The sequence below is a fragment of the Microcebus murinus genome, chromosome 6 (genome assembly GCF_040939455.1).
Source record: "Microcebus murinus isolate Inina chromosome 6, M.murinus_Inina_mat1.0, whole genome shotgun sequence".
Lineage (NCBI taxonomy): Eukaryota > Metazoa > Chordata > Mammalia > Primates > Cheirogaleidae > Microcebus > Microcebus murinus.
Window position 1 is genome coordinate 100,168,208 of NC_134109.1, and position 13,188 is coordinate 100,181,395.

At 38.2% G+C, this 13,188-nt stretch overlaps 1 protein-coding gene across 9 annotated transcripts in view; it reads right to left on the minus strand.

The window, feature by feature from the left end:
- Positions 1-13,188, minus strand: part of CSNK1G1 (casein kinase 1 gamma 1) — a 181,141-nt gene that overhangs the window by 129,829 nt on the left and 38,124 nt on the right. Inside the window, exon 2 of one of the 9 annotated variants that reach the window (XM_076004473.1) lies at positions 6,989-7,037. The exons of the other annotated variants lie outside the window; for them this stretch is intronic. The gene's annotated coding sequence lies outside the window, so the exon portion shown is untranslated. The remainder of the gene's footprint in view (positions 1-6,988; positions 7,038-13,188) is intronic. 9 annotated transcript variants of the gene reach the window in all.

Below are 13,188 nucleotides of genomic sequence, written 5' to 3' on the forward strand. Positions count from 1 at the left end.
ATTATAAGCCTTTGAAGTTAGGGATCTTGTCCTATCTCCTTTAAACTCTTATATACAGTTAATACTTTCAGATTCTCATATATTGGCTTTGTCAAAAATGAGGCACATAAATATTTAAATTTCAAGCTGGGTCTTTGTTGATAATAAAGACAGAGATTGCCAGGCTTCTGCAGCTCTCTGTTCTGTATAATTTAAGATAAAATTGTTTACAGATGTAGGACTGCTGGATCATATGGCAATTGTATAGGAAACTCTAAAGAGATCGTGGCTTAAGTCCTCATGCGTGCTGCCTCTTGGTCACAAGCTTCAGCATCAGGTATCCCTTCCCACACCAATGTCCAAAAGAGAATTGATAGGGCAAAAGCAAAAGTCTTTCTCTTTAAGGGTGTATGGGGGCTTTGTTTTGTTTTGTTGGTGGTGGTCAAAGATAAAAATTCTTCTAAGAAACCCCTAGCAAATTTCCCCTTATGTTGGGTTAACAACAGTGTTTGCACCAATATCTGACATTCCAATTGCAAATTAATGAAAAAGTGAGATCAAAGCCTAACCTGGGCTGGGCATGGTGGCTGACACCTGTAACCCTAGCACTCTGGGAAGCTGAGGCAGGAGATCGCTCAAGGTTAGGAGTTCGAAACCAGCCTGAGCAAGAATGAGACCCCTGTTTCTACTAAAAAAAAAAAAAAAAAAAAAAAACAGAAAGCAATTAATTGGCCAACTAAAAATATATAGAAAAAAATTAGCCGGGCATGGTGGCACATGCCTGTAGTCCCAGCTACTTGGTAGGCTGAAGCAGGATCGATTGAGCCCAAGAATTTGAGGTTGCTGTGAGTTAGGCTGACACCACAGCACTCTAGCCCAGGCAACAGAGTGAGACTCTATTTCAAAAAAAAAAAAAAGTTTAACCTGATGTTTAGAACACAAATTTTAAGAGTAGTATCATATCCATGGTAGGTATTCAGTAAACATTCAACAAAAATATTATCTTGTGTGCTCGTGTGCACACATAACTGCATGTCTATAAAACTATTAAAAACTACAGAACAATTACAAAAATACTGTAGGACAATTTGAGTACAAGTAAAAGGCTTATAACTTGTTTTAGCTTAAACACAAGAGTACATACTAAGAACCACACTTTAATTAACCTATCAAATTATCAAAATTGATTTATTTCTGCCAAAATACATTTATTTGAGTAACACTGTTAAAGAGAAGAAAAATATTTAAAGACCTGGTACTACTATTATTTCTCTTTTCCACAAATTCCAATTATTAATTCACCCATTCTCATTCCTCTTATTCCCCCAGTGCTTAATCAATCTATTCCCACTGGACAATTTTCAATACTAACATTTTTTCACATCTCCCCACTTAGAAAAGAAATTTTACTACCATTTAAAAATATTATACACATTCTCAACCATTTATTTTGTGGATGTTGACAAATGAATTCTAAAAGTTATATGGCAAAAGACCCAAAATAGCCAACATAGTATTGAAAGAAAACAAAGTCAGAGGACTGACAAACTTAGCTTCAAGACTTTACCAAGACACTGTGGCACTAGCAAAAGAATAAACAAATAGATCATTGGAACAGAGTAGAAAGCCCAGAAATAGAGTCACACAAATATATTCACACTGAGGAACAAAGACAATTCAATGGAGTTTAAAGTCTTTTCAACAAATCATGCTGGAACTGAACATACACGTGCCAAAAAAGACAAAGAATCTAGATACTGACCTTACACCTTTCATAACAATTAACTCAAAACGGATCATACACCTAAGTGTAACACAAAACTATAACTCCTACAAGATACTATACGAGAAAATTTAATTGACTTTGGATTTGGCAATGACTTCTTAGATACACCACCAAAAGCACAATCCATAAAAGAAAAAAATTGGTAGGAAGTTGAACTTCATTAAAAAACTTCTGCTCTGGAAAAGACACTGTTAAGAGAATGAAAACACAAGCCACAGACTGGGAGAAAATATTTACAGAACACATATATGATAGAGGACTGTTACCTAAAATAGACAAAACTCTTAAAATGTATTCAGAAAACAAAGCATCCAATTAAAAATGAGCATATACTGATGGAAAATGGCTGAAAAAAAAAAATAAAAATGAGCAGAGACACTTCACCAAAGAAGACATACAGATGACAAATAAGTATATGAAAAGATGCTCAATACCATACGTCACTAGGGAATTGCAAATTAAAACAAAGATATCACTACACACCTATTTGAATAGTGAAAATCCAAAACATTGCCAACACCATATTCTAGGGAGGATGTGAAGCAAGAAGAACTCTCATTCACTGATGGTGGGAAAACAAAATGGTACACAGCCACTTCAGAAGAAAGTTTAGCAGTTTCTTACATAACTGAACATGCTCTTACCTATGATCTAGCAATTGTACTTCTCAGTATTTACCCAAATGAACTGAAAACAAGTCCACACAAAAACCCCCACATAAATATTTATAGCACCTTTATTTATAACTGTCAAAAAAAGAGACATAACCAAAATGTTCCTCAACAGGTGAATGGATAAACAAATTGTAGGACAGTCATGCAATGGAATATTATTTAGCAAGAAAAAGAAATTAGCTATTGAGCCACAAATACACATGGGAGAACCTTAAACACAAATTGTTAAGTGAAAGAAGCCCATCTGAAAAAGCTAATACTATTATTACCAATATATTCTAATTACATGCCACTCTGGAAAAGGCAAAACTATGGAGACAGTAAAATGATCAATAGTTGCCAGGGATTTGGGAAAAGAGAGGGAGAGAAGGATGAACAGGTGGAGCATAGGGATTTTTAGGGCAATGAAACTATTCTGTATGATACTGTAATGGCAGACACACATCATTGTACATTTGTCAAAATCCATAGAATGTACACCATAAAGAGTGAACCCCAATGAAAACTATGAAGTTTGGGGCCAGCCTGCCCAGGTAGGCACATGTGTGTGCAAGCATGGCCTGTGGAAAAAAAAGAAAAGAAAAGAAAAGCACTTTAAGTTAATAATAATTTATCAATATTGGCTTATCAACTGTAACAAATGTATCACAGTCATGAAAGATGTTAATAATAGGGAAAAAAGCAAGTGGATGTTAAGGAGTATATGAGAACTCTATACTTTCCCCTTAATTTTTCTGTAAACCTAGAATCTTTCCTAAAAAAACTTTAAAAATGAAGTCTATTAATTAAAATAATAATAATTCTATCTAAAACAGCATAAAGAAACTAAAAGTAGGCCGGGCGCGGTGGCTCAAGCCTGTAATCCTAGCACTCTGGGAGGCCGAGGCGGGCGGATTGCTCGAGGTCAGGAGTTCGAAACCAGCCTGAGCAAGAGCAAGACCCCGTCTCTACTATCAATAGAAAGAAATTAATTGGCCAACTAATATATATATATAAAATTAGCCGGGCATGGTGGTGCATGCCTGTAGTCTCAGCTACTCGGGAGGCTGAGGCAGAAGGATTGCTTGAGCCCAGGAGTTTGAGGTTGCTGTGAGCTAGGCTGACGCCACGGCACTCACTCTAGCCTGGGCAACAAGCGAGACTCTGTCTCGGAGGAGAGGAGGAGAGGAGGAGAGGAGGAGAGGAGGAGAGGAGGGGAAGGAAGGAAGGAAGGAAGGAAGGAAGGAAGGAAGGAAGGAAGGAAGGAAGGAAGGAAGAAAGAAAGAAAGAAAGAAAGAAAGAAAAGAAAGAAAAGAAAGAAAGAAAGAAAGAAAGAAAGAAAGAAAGAAAGAAAGAAAGAAAGAAAGAAAGAAAGATACCACTTGCTGCAACTAAAAAGAAAGGAAGAAAGGAAGAAAGGAAGGAAGGAAGGAAGGAAGGAAGGAAGGAAGGAAGGAAGGAAGGGAAGGAAGGGAAGGAAGGGAAGGAAGGGAAGGAAGGGAAGGAAGGGAAGGAAGGGAAGGAAGGGAAGGAAGGGAAGGAAGGGAAGGAAGGGAGAAAGGGAGAAAGGGAGGAAGGAAGGAAGGAAGGAAGGAAGGAAGGAAGGAAGGAAGGAAGGAAGGAAGGAAGGAAGGAAGGAAGGAAGGAAGGAAGGAAGGAAGGAAGGAAGGAAGGAAGGAAGGAAGGAAGGAAGGAAGGAAGGAAGGAAGAAAGGAAGAAAGGAAGAAAGGAAGAAAGGAAGAAAGGAAGAAAGGAAGAAAGGAAGAAAGGAAGAAAGGAAGAAAGGAAGGAAGGAAGGAAGGAAGGAAGGAAGGAAGGAAGGAAGGAAGGAAGGAAGGAAGAAAGAAAGAAAGAAAGAAAGAAAGAAAGAAAGAAAGAAAGAAAGAAAGAAAGAAAGAAAGAAAGAAAGAAAGAAAGAAAGAAAGAAACATACCACTTGCTGCAACTAAAAAGAAAGGAAGAAAGGAAGGAAGGAAGGAAGGAAGGAAGGAAGGAAGGAAGGAAGGAAGGAAGGAAGGAAGGAAGGAAGGAAGGAAGGAAGGAAGGAAGGAAGGAAGGAAGGGAGGGAGGGAAGGGAAGGAAGGGAAGGAAGGGAAGGAAGGGAAGGAAGGGAAGGAAGGGAAGGAAGGGAAGGAAGGGAAGGAAGGGAAGGAAGGGAAGGAAGGGAAGGAAGGGAAGGAAGGGAAGGAAGGGAGAAAGGGAGAAAGGAAGGAAGAAAGGAAGGAAGAAAGGAAGGAAGAAAGGAAGGAAGAAAGGAAGGAAGAAAGGAAGGAAGAAAGGAAGGAAGAAAGGAAGGAAGAAAGGAAGAAAGGAAGAAAGGAAGAAAGGAAGAAAGGAAGAAAGGAAGAAAGGAAGAAAGGAAGAAAGGAAGAAAGGAAGAAAGGAAGAAAGGAAGAAAGGAAGAAAGGAAGAAAGGAAGAAAGGAAGAAAGGAAGAAAGGAAGAAAGGAAGAAAGGAAGAAAGGAAGAAAGGAAGAAAGGAAGAAAGGAAGAAAGGAAGAAAGGAAGAAAGGAAGAAAGGAAGAAAGGAAGAAAGGAAGAAAGGAAGAAAGGAAGAAAGGAAGAAAGGAAGAAAGGAAGAAAGGAAGAAAGGAAGAAAGGAAGAAAGGAAGAAAGAAAGAAAGAAAGAAAGAAAGAAAGAAAGAAAGAAAGAAAGAAAGAAAGAAAGAAAGAAACTAAAAGTACTTAGGAACCTATTTTACAAAACCTGCAAAAAACCTCTATGCTCAAAACTACAAAATACTGGTTGGACACAGTGGGTCATAGCTATAATCCAAGTGCTTTGGGAGGCTGGGGCAGGAGTTCAAGACCAGTCTGGGCAATCTACAAAAAATTTAAAAATTTAAAAATATAGGCATGCACCTGTAGTCCCAGCTACTCAGGGGCTGAGGCAGGTGAATCACTTAAGCCTGAAAGTTAAAGGTTGCAATGAGCTATGATCATATCACTGCACTCCAGTCTGTGTGAAAGAGCAAGACCATGTCTCAAAAAATTGTTTTAAATAAAATAACAAAGTTGGAGGATATATCTACCTAATTTCAGGGCATTAAAGCTACAATCATTATAGACATATATGTTATTCTAATTATATGAAGTTCAAGAACCAGCAAAATTAAAGTACGGAAAGACACCAGAGTGTTTGACTACAGAAAGGTAGAGATTTAATGCAAGGGGACACTAGGCTGAAGAATATAAATAAGTATACACATTTATCAAAATTCATCAGAGTATACTTTTAAGATCTAGGTATTTCATTGTATATACCTCACATATAAAAATACATAGGTCTGGGACTGCAAACTCTGTGGAAAACAATATGGAGATACCTTAAAGCGATACAAGTAGATCTACCATTTGATCCAGCAATCCCATTACTGGGCATCTACCCAAAAGAACAAAAGACACTCTATAAAAAAGACATCTGCACTCACTCAAATGTTTATAGCAGCACAATTCACAATTGCAAAGATGTGGAAACAACCCAAGTGCCCATCAATACATGAGTGGATTAATAAAATGTAGTATATGTATACTATACCATGGAGTACTATTCAGCTATAAGAAACAATGTTAATATAGCACCTCTTATATTTTCATGGATAGAGCTGGAACCCATTCTACTAAGTGAAGTATCCCAAGAATGGAAAAAGAAGCACCACATGTATTCACCAGAAAATTGGTATTAACTGATCAGTACCTAAGTAGACATATAGGAATAACATCTATCAGGTGTCGGGCAGATGGGAGGGAGGAGGAGGGGATGGGTATACACATACATAATGAGTGATATGCACCACCTGGGGGATGGACACGCTTGAAGCTCTGAGTCCAGGGGGGAAGGGAACACACGTAATCTAAACATTTGTATCCCCATAATATGCTGATATATATAAAAAAAAATACATAGGTCCACAGAGTGCACCCCTATAGTCTCAGCTGCTTGGGAGGCTGAGACAGAAGGATCACTGGAGCCCAGGAATTGGAGATTGCAGTAAGCCATGATGACACCATTGCACACCCTGGGCAACAGAGCAAGACCCTTTCTCAATCAGAAGGAGCCAACCTTGTCAAGAGGTAGGGACAGTCTTCAGAGAGAGGGAATAACAGCCTATAAAGAAAGGCTTTTGGTAAAAGCCCACCAAGGAAGGGGTAACAGTGAGCAAAGTGAAGAGACAGTACGAGTCCACTATTCAGGATTTTACAGGTTGCTGATACTGTAATAAGAAGCCATTTAAGTAGAGAAGTGGCATTTATACTTAAAGGACTTTAGATTTATAAAAGCATTTACATTTTCTAAATGACTGACTCTGGGTGCTGTGTAACCTATTCAGTAGAGTCAAACTGGACTTACCTGCTTTAGCAAAAAGTACTTATTACTTTTCAAAGAGGAAACGGAGGCTCAGAGAAGTATGTTCACTCACTGGGTCACACAGTCAAATCTAGCCAGAGGGTCACATAGTCAAATCCAGCCAGAGGGTCACATAGTCAAATCCAGGAGAGGAATTCAAAGCCTGACCTCTCTCTCATTTCTGTCGCACTAACCAAAGGACCTGGCTTGTCCACTCACTTACCCATTCATCCCCATTGAGTCAAAAGTGCATTGGCCTCACAACTGTCCTCCTGAAACAATTAAAAAAAAGTGTGGTGATTTTTAAATATGTCCATAAAATTTTTCAAGGGAGCTAAATTCTCCCTTCCTTGAGCTACTGAAAATTTGTTTCCCACAATGAATATTCTTCATTTGGACACTATGTATATGCTCTCTTTTTGTGGCAAAATTTCCCCATGGGGTCACATTTGTGTTTTTTAAAAACAGCTTCATTGAGATATAATTCACATACTATACACTTTATCTATTTAAAGCACATCTCTGTTTTTCTTTTATGAAGTAATACATTTTGTCTATTATTATTGTTATTGTTACTACTATTATTATGTCACAGCCTTTAGGGATACAGAACACTCTAAGATACATAAGACACTTGCCCCTTAATTCCTTAGTGTCCAGGAGGGAAAGCAGATAACACTGATATATTATTAATAACACTGTACCAAGATGTGATCTAAAGACTTCACATTAATATTAGCTCACTTATATTATCAATGACTATGTTAAATAGGTTTTATGAGTATTCCTACCATACAGATGAGGAAATGGGTGATATGACAGGATAAAGGACTGTTCAAAATTACATGGCTAGGTAGAGTTGAGCTGGGATGTGACCCCAGGCAGTCTGGATCCAGAGTTATTTTTTTCTTTTTTACTTTGCTACAACACATTTACATGTATACATTTCTAAAGACTCCTTAAATCCCTGAACAAAAACAACACCTAAGAAAAACTGAAATATTTCAGTCTATAAGTACTCCTTTCCTGGCTCAGAAACCTCAAGTAACAAACACAATTCCATCTCCTAAAGGAGGAAGGAATGGTTGCTTTCAACTACATTCAATTCTTTTCATCCAGTCATAACTCAGCCACATGGACACCTGTCTTCTGTGTGCAAAACCTCTCAAATTTCCAATGTGGTAAGCAATTTCTTCACCATGTACAATTATTACAGCATATCTTGCCCAGGACAAGCAAAATTCTTGAGGGCATTCAACTTACAGCCTTTTTTTTCTTCTCTTAGAATTTTTATTTTCGTTATTGATCATGTTCTTTGAGTATTACTTATACATAGATTCTTATATCACTCTTGCACAAACATGACCTTCAGTGCAGTATTCAATAACTGTGTGGACAACCAGACTCCTTTTTTGTTCTGATCTCAAGGAAAAAGTTTTCATTATTTCACGATTGATTATGAAAGTTTACTCTAGAATTTTTGTAAAGAGGCTTTATCAGATTAAGTTCCTTTTTATTACTATTGTGAAGGTTTTTCTTTACTATTATGAATTGTCAGTGAATACTACCATATAATTTTTCTGCATCATTTTCTGAAATGATCATGTGTTTCTCTATTTTTGTTCATGTGAATTACATTTCATCTCTGTTTTAAAAACAATTTTTCTTGGAAGGGTGAAGAGGATCGCTTGGGCCCAGGAGTTTGAGGTTGCTGTGAGCTAGGCTGATGCCATGGCACTCTAGCCCGGGCAACACAGTGAGACTCTGTCTCAAAAACAAACAACAACAGAAAAACAATTTTTTTTTTTTTTTTTTGAGACAGAGTCTCGCTTTTGTTGCCCAGGCTAGAGTGAGTGCCGTGGCGTCAGCCTAGCTCACAGCAACCTCAAACTCCTGGGCTCGAGTGATCCTTCTGCCTCAGCCTCCCGGGTAGCTGGGACTACAGGCATGTGCCACCATGCCCGGCTAATTTTTTTTTTTTATATATATATCAGTTGGCCAATTAATTTCTTTCTATTTATAGTAGAGACGGGGTCTCGCTCTTGCTCAGGCTGGTTTTGAACTCCTGACCTTGAGCAATCCGCCCGCCTCGGCCTCCCAAGAGCTAGGATTACAGGCGTGAGCCACAGCGCCCGGCAGAAAAACAATTTTTGAATTGAAAAATTTCAAACTTGGTCTATCTTTCTTTAGCCCACAACTAAGTACAACTGATCTCTCTTGAGTTTGTTTACCTGGTAAATACTTATCTCATCAGCTTCTCATTCATTTCACTACCTGACATGGATGGACAGGAGCTAGAGCCTTAAGTAACTAGTACATTGCTAAGAAAAGAATTTTAAGACATTGCTGCCCATTTTTCCCACCTTATGACTTTACCTCTAATTCTTGTCCAAGTTCGATGGGAAATTCCTTCATGGAGAAGTGAGCCAATTATGATATTAAAAACTTTCATCAAAGACATGGGAAAATAGGCCAGGCGAGGTGGCTCATGCCTGTAATCCTAGCTTTCTGGGAGGCCGAGACGGGAGGATTGCTCAAGGTCAGGAGTTTGAAACCAGCCTGAGCAAGAGTAGGAAACCATCTCTACTAAAAATAGAAAGAAAGTAATTGGCCAACTAAAAATATATAGAAAAAATTAGCCGGGCATGGTGGTACATGCCTGTAGTCCCAGCTACTCGGGAGGCTGAGGCAGTAGGATTGCTTGAGCCCAGGAGTTTGAGGTTGCTGTGAGCTAGGCTGATGCCACGGCACTCTAGCCCAGGCAATAGAGTGAGACTCTGTCTCAAAAAAAAAAAAAAAAAGAAAAGAAAAAGAAAAAGAGATGGGAAAATATATATAAGTATTTTTATAAATAAATCATATATAGTTTCTTTAATGGCCTTGCTGTTGTGGCCTTTAAGACACAATTGAACCACGTACCTAACTTTCTTCTCCCTGCGACATATTAGTATGGGTTTTTAAACATTATATAGTACTAACAAAAGAGTGTACGGTCCTCTTGCAAATGATTGTTTTCCCATCTCGTCCAAATAATACTGTTCCTGTAAGATATTTCTCAAAATTTATGAATATGAAATTAAGGCTATTATCTGACTTTCAACACTCTGATGAAGTTTTCTTTGTAACTTTTACTTTAGTATTATTATTATTTTTTTAATTCATTATACTATAATCTTTTGAGAGAGAGTAATAAGGTTGAAGAGCTTGTGGGTATTAACTTGTATTTATAACACCATCCTTTTTCCTACTCCACTTGACTAGTCTTAAAAATTAAATAAAATATAACATCATCTTTACAGAACTATTTACTTTGCACAAATGTAGATGTATCCAGGTCCAAATTTACTGTGAAGCTAGATAAAACCTAGTTTTATCCAAACTCTCACCCATTAGACTTTGAGTTGACTTCTTGCTACTTCATGAAATTTATTACATTTGTCAATTACATATATCTTTCAAATATTACTAAAATAAATGTACTCTCAAAGGATAAAAATCTAACATCTGAGACTATTTAAAAGAAATACATCATCATTTTTTTTTTCAAAAATATTTTGAGTAGCACCTTTAGAATAAGTGGTCTCTTGAGTTGATTGTTTTAAAGAAGTGATACTTGTGTGGATTTTAAATTATTATATGCTTTGTTTCAAAGTTAGTTAAATTTATCATGCTTATCCCCCATACGTATGTATGTAACAGACATAAAACAATACCTTTCCCTTGCAGAAATAAAAGCCTAAAGAAAAACAGTGATTCTTGTAATCTTAGCTACTCAGGAGGTGGAGGCAGGAGGATTGATTGAGCCCAGAAGTTTGAGACTAGCTTGAGCAACACAGTGAGATCTCATCTCAAAAAGTAACAGCAATGGCCAGGTCATAGTGGCTCATGCCTAAAATGCTCGCATACTGGGAGGCCAAGGTGGGCGGATGGAGTTCTAGACCAGCCTGAGCAAGAGTGAGATGCTGTCTCTACCAAAAATAGAAAAAATTAGCCAGGCATGGTGGTGCATGCCTGTAGTCCCAGCTACTCAGGAGGCTGAGGCAGGAGGATCACTTGAGCCCAGTAGTTTGAGATTGCTATGAGCTAGGCTGACACCACAGCACTCTAGTCTGGGCAACAGAGTGAGACTCTGTCTCAAAAAAAAAAAAAAAAAGAAGTAACAGCAAGGGCCAGGCATGGTGGCTCACATCTGTAATCCCAGCACTATGGGAGGCTGAGGCAGGAGGACTGCTTGAGGCTAGGAGTTTGAGAAAGCCAAGACAACACAGGGATCCCTATCTCTACAAAACAATTTAAAAATTAGCCAGGCATGGTTTATATGCTCTTGTAGTCCTAGCTGCTCAGGAGGCTGAGGGGGTAGGATTGCTTGATTCTAAGAGTTCAAGGTGAGAGTGAGCTTTGATCTTGCCACTGCACTCTAACCCAAGAAACAGAGCGAGACTCTGTCTCATAAGAAAATTAAAAAAATAAAATTTTAAAATTAAAAACATTTTTAAAAGGAAAATATGCTCGTCTGAAAAGCTTTAAAAAATTGAATGATGGCCTAAGTAGACCAGGCCTTTGTCTTATTCTCCAGATAATTCCATTGTAACAGGCACACATCAAGAGACAACCTCATTAATGCAAAGGTTGCAATGCTGAGAAGGACAAGATATTGAATGTAATGAGTCATGACTACTAGGAAGGTATACAGTGGTAAAGTGAATAGTGAGTGTCCTATGTAAAAAGCAGAGCTATCTCTCTGCTCCTGCTGAGTTTTGCCACCTAAGAATATGGGTCCAATGTTGCCAGCTCCGATTTTTAAAGAGTTGCTAAACAATGAAATTTTAATATAATTTCCCAGTTTTTGTATGTTTGCAATTTTAAAAACTTTTAAACACTGTCCAAGTCACCAACTTGTAACCTCTGGACTAAAAACCTTAAAGTGAAATATGGCTTTCAAATGTCTTCAGCATAATCTATGTTGCCAAAAACAAGGATAGGAACTCACAGAATGAGAAAAAAGACCTTGTTCCCCCTAGCAATAATAAGTCTTAATATGAAATTTAGAGTGTGAGATAATTATAATGCTTTCTACAGAGAAGTTCAGAATAGCATGATTAGTATTGTTAACCAGATAAATGTAATTCATTTCATCTTCTTACTCAAGGGAAAATTCTTATGTCTCAATTTGAAATCCAAAAAAGAACAATTTAATGTATTATTCTAAGGAAATGAGCAGCATTCAAAATAAAAGCTTATTCAGCTGAGCACAGTGGCTCACTCACTCCTGTAATCCTAACAATTTGGAAGGCCAAGGTGGGAGGATTACTTAAGGTCAGGACTTCGAGATCAGCCTGAGCAAGTGCAAGACCCCATCTCTACCAAAAAATAGAAAAATTAGCCAAGTGGGGTGGCATGCGCCTATAGTCCTAGCTTAATTAGGGAGGTGGAGGCAGGAGGATCACTTAAACCTAGAAGTTTGAGGTTGTAGTAAGCTATGATGATGCCACTGCATTCTGACCAGGGTGACAGGGAAAGACTTGGTCTTAAATAAATACATAAATAAATGTTTATTCCACATTGAGATGAAGGAAGCATTTATATGACAAAGAAATAGTTTTATAATTAAAGGCAAAATGCTACATCACATAAAATTACTAAAAGTCCATGGGCTGCCGGGCGCGGTGGCTCACGCCTGTAATCCTAACACTCTGGGAGGCCGAGGCGGGCGGATTGCTCGAGGTTGGGAGTTCGAAACCATCCTGAGCGAGACCCCGTCTCTACTAAAAATAGAAAGAAATTAATTGACCAACTAAAAATATATATACAAAAAATTAGCCGGGCATGGTGGTGCATGCCTGTAGTCCCAGCTACTTGGGAGGCTGAGGCAGGAGGATCGCTTGAGCCCAGGAGATTGAGGTTGCTGTGAGCTAGGCTGATGCCATGGCACTCACTCTAGCCAGGGCAACAAAAGTGAGACTCTGTCTCAAAAAAAAAAAAAAAAAAGTCCATGGGCTACATGCTGATGTGAATATAGCTGCTTCTGATATTGCACTAAATTAAGGCAATGGACAGTGTAAACTTCAGCTAAAAGTACCTAACAACCTAACACAAATATTGGTAAAGTTTTCCAATTATGAAATGATCATATCATTAAACATTTCTTAAGCAAATAAGACAGGCAGTGGAGGTGGCAAAAGAAGACAGGGAGTTGGGTCATTATGATTTTGGACATAAAGCCTGAATTCTCTTTCTATAGTTCTTATTAAGCTATTTTTTTAAATTTATTTTTGTATTCTTATTCTTCTCATTGTGATTCTACTGCAAGGGACACCATCGTTTTGTTTTGTTGTTTTTTTGACACAGAGTCTGGCTTTGTTGCCTTGGCTAGGGTGCCGTGGTGTCAGCCTAGCTCTTGCTCAGGCTGGTCTCGAACTCCTG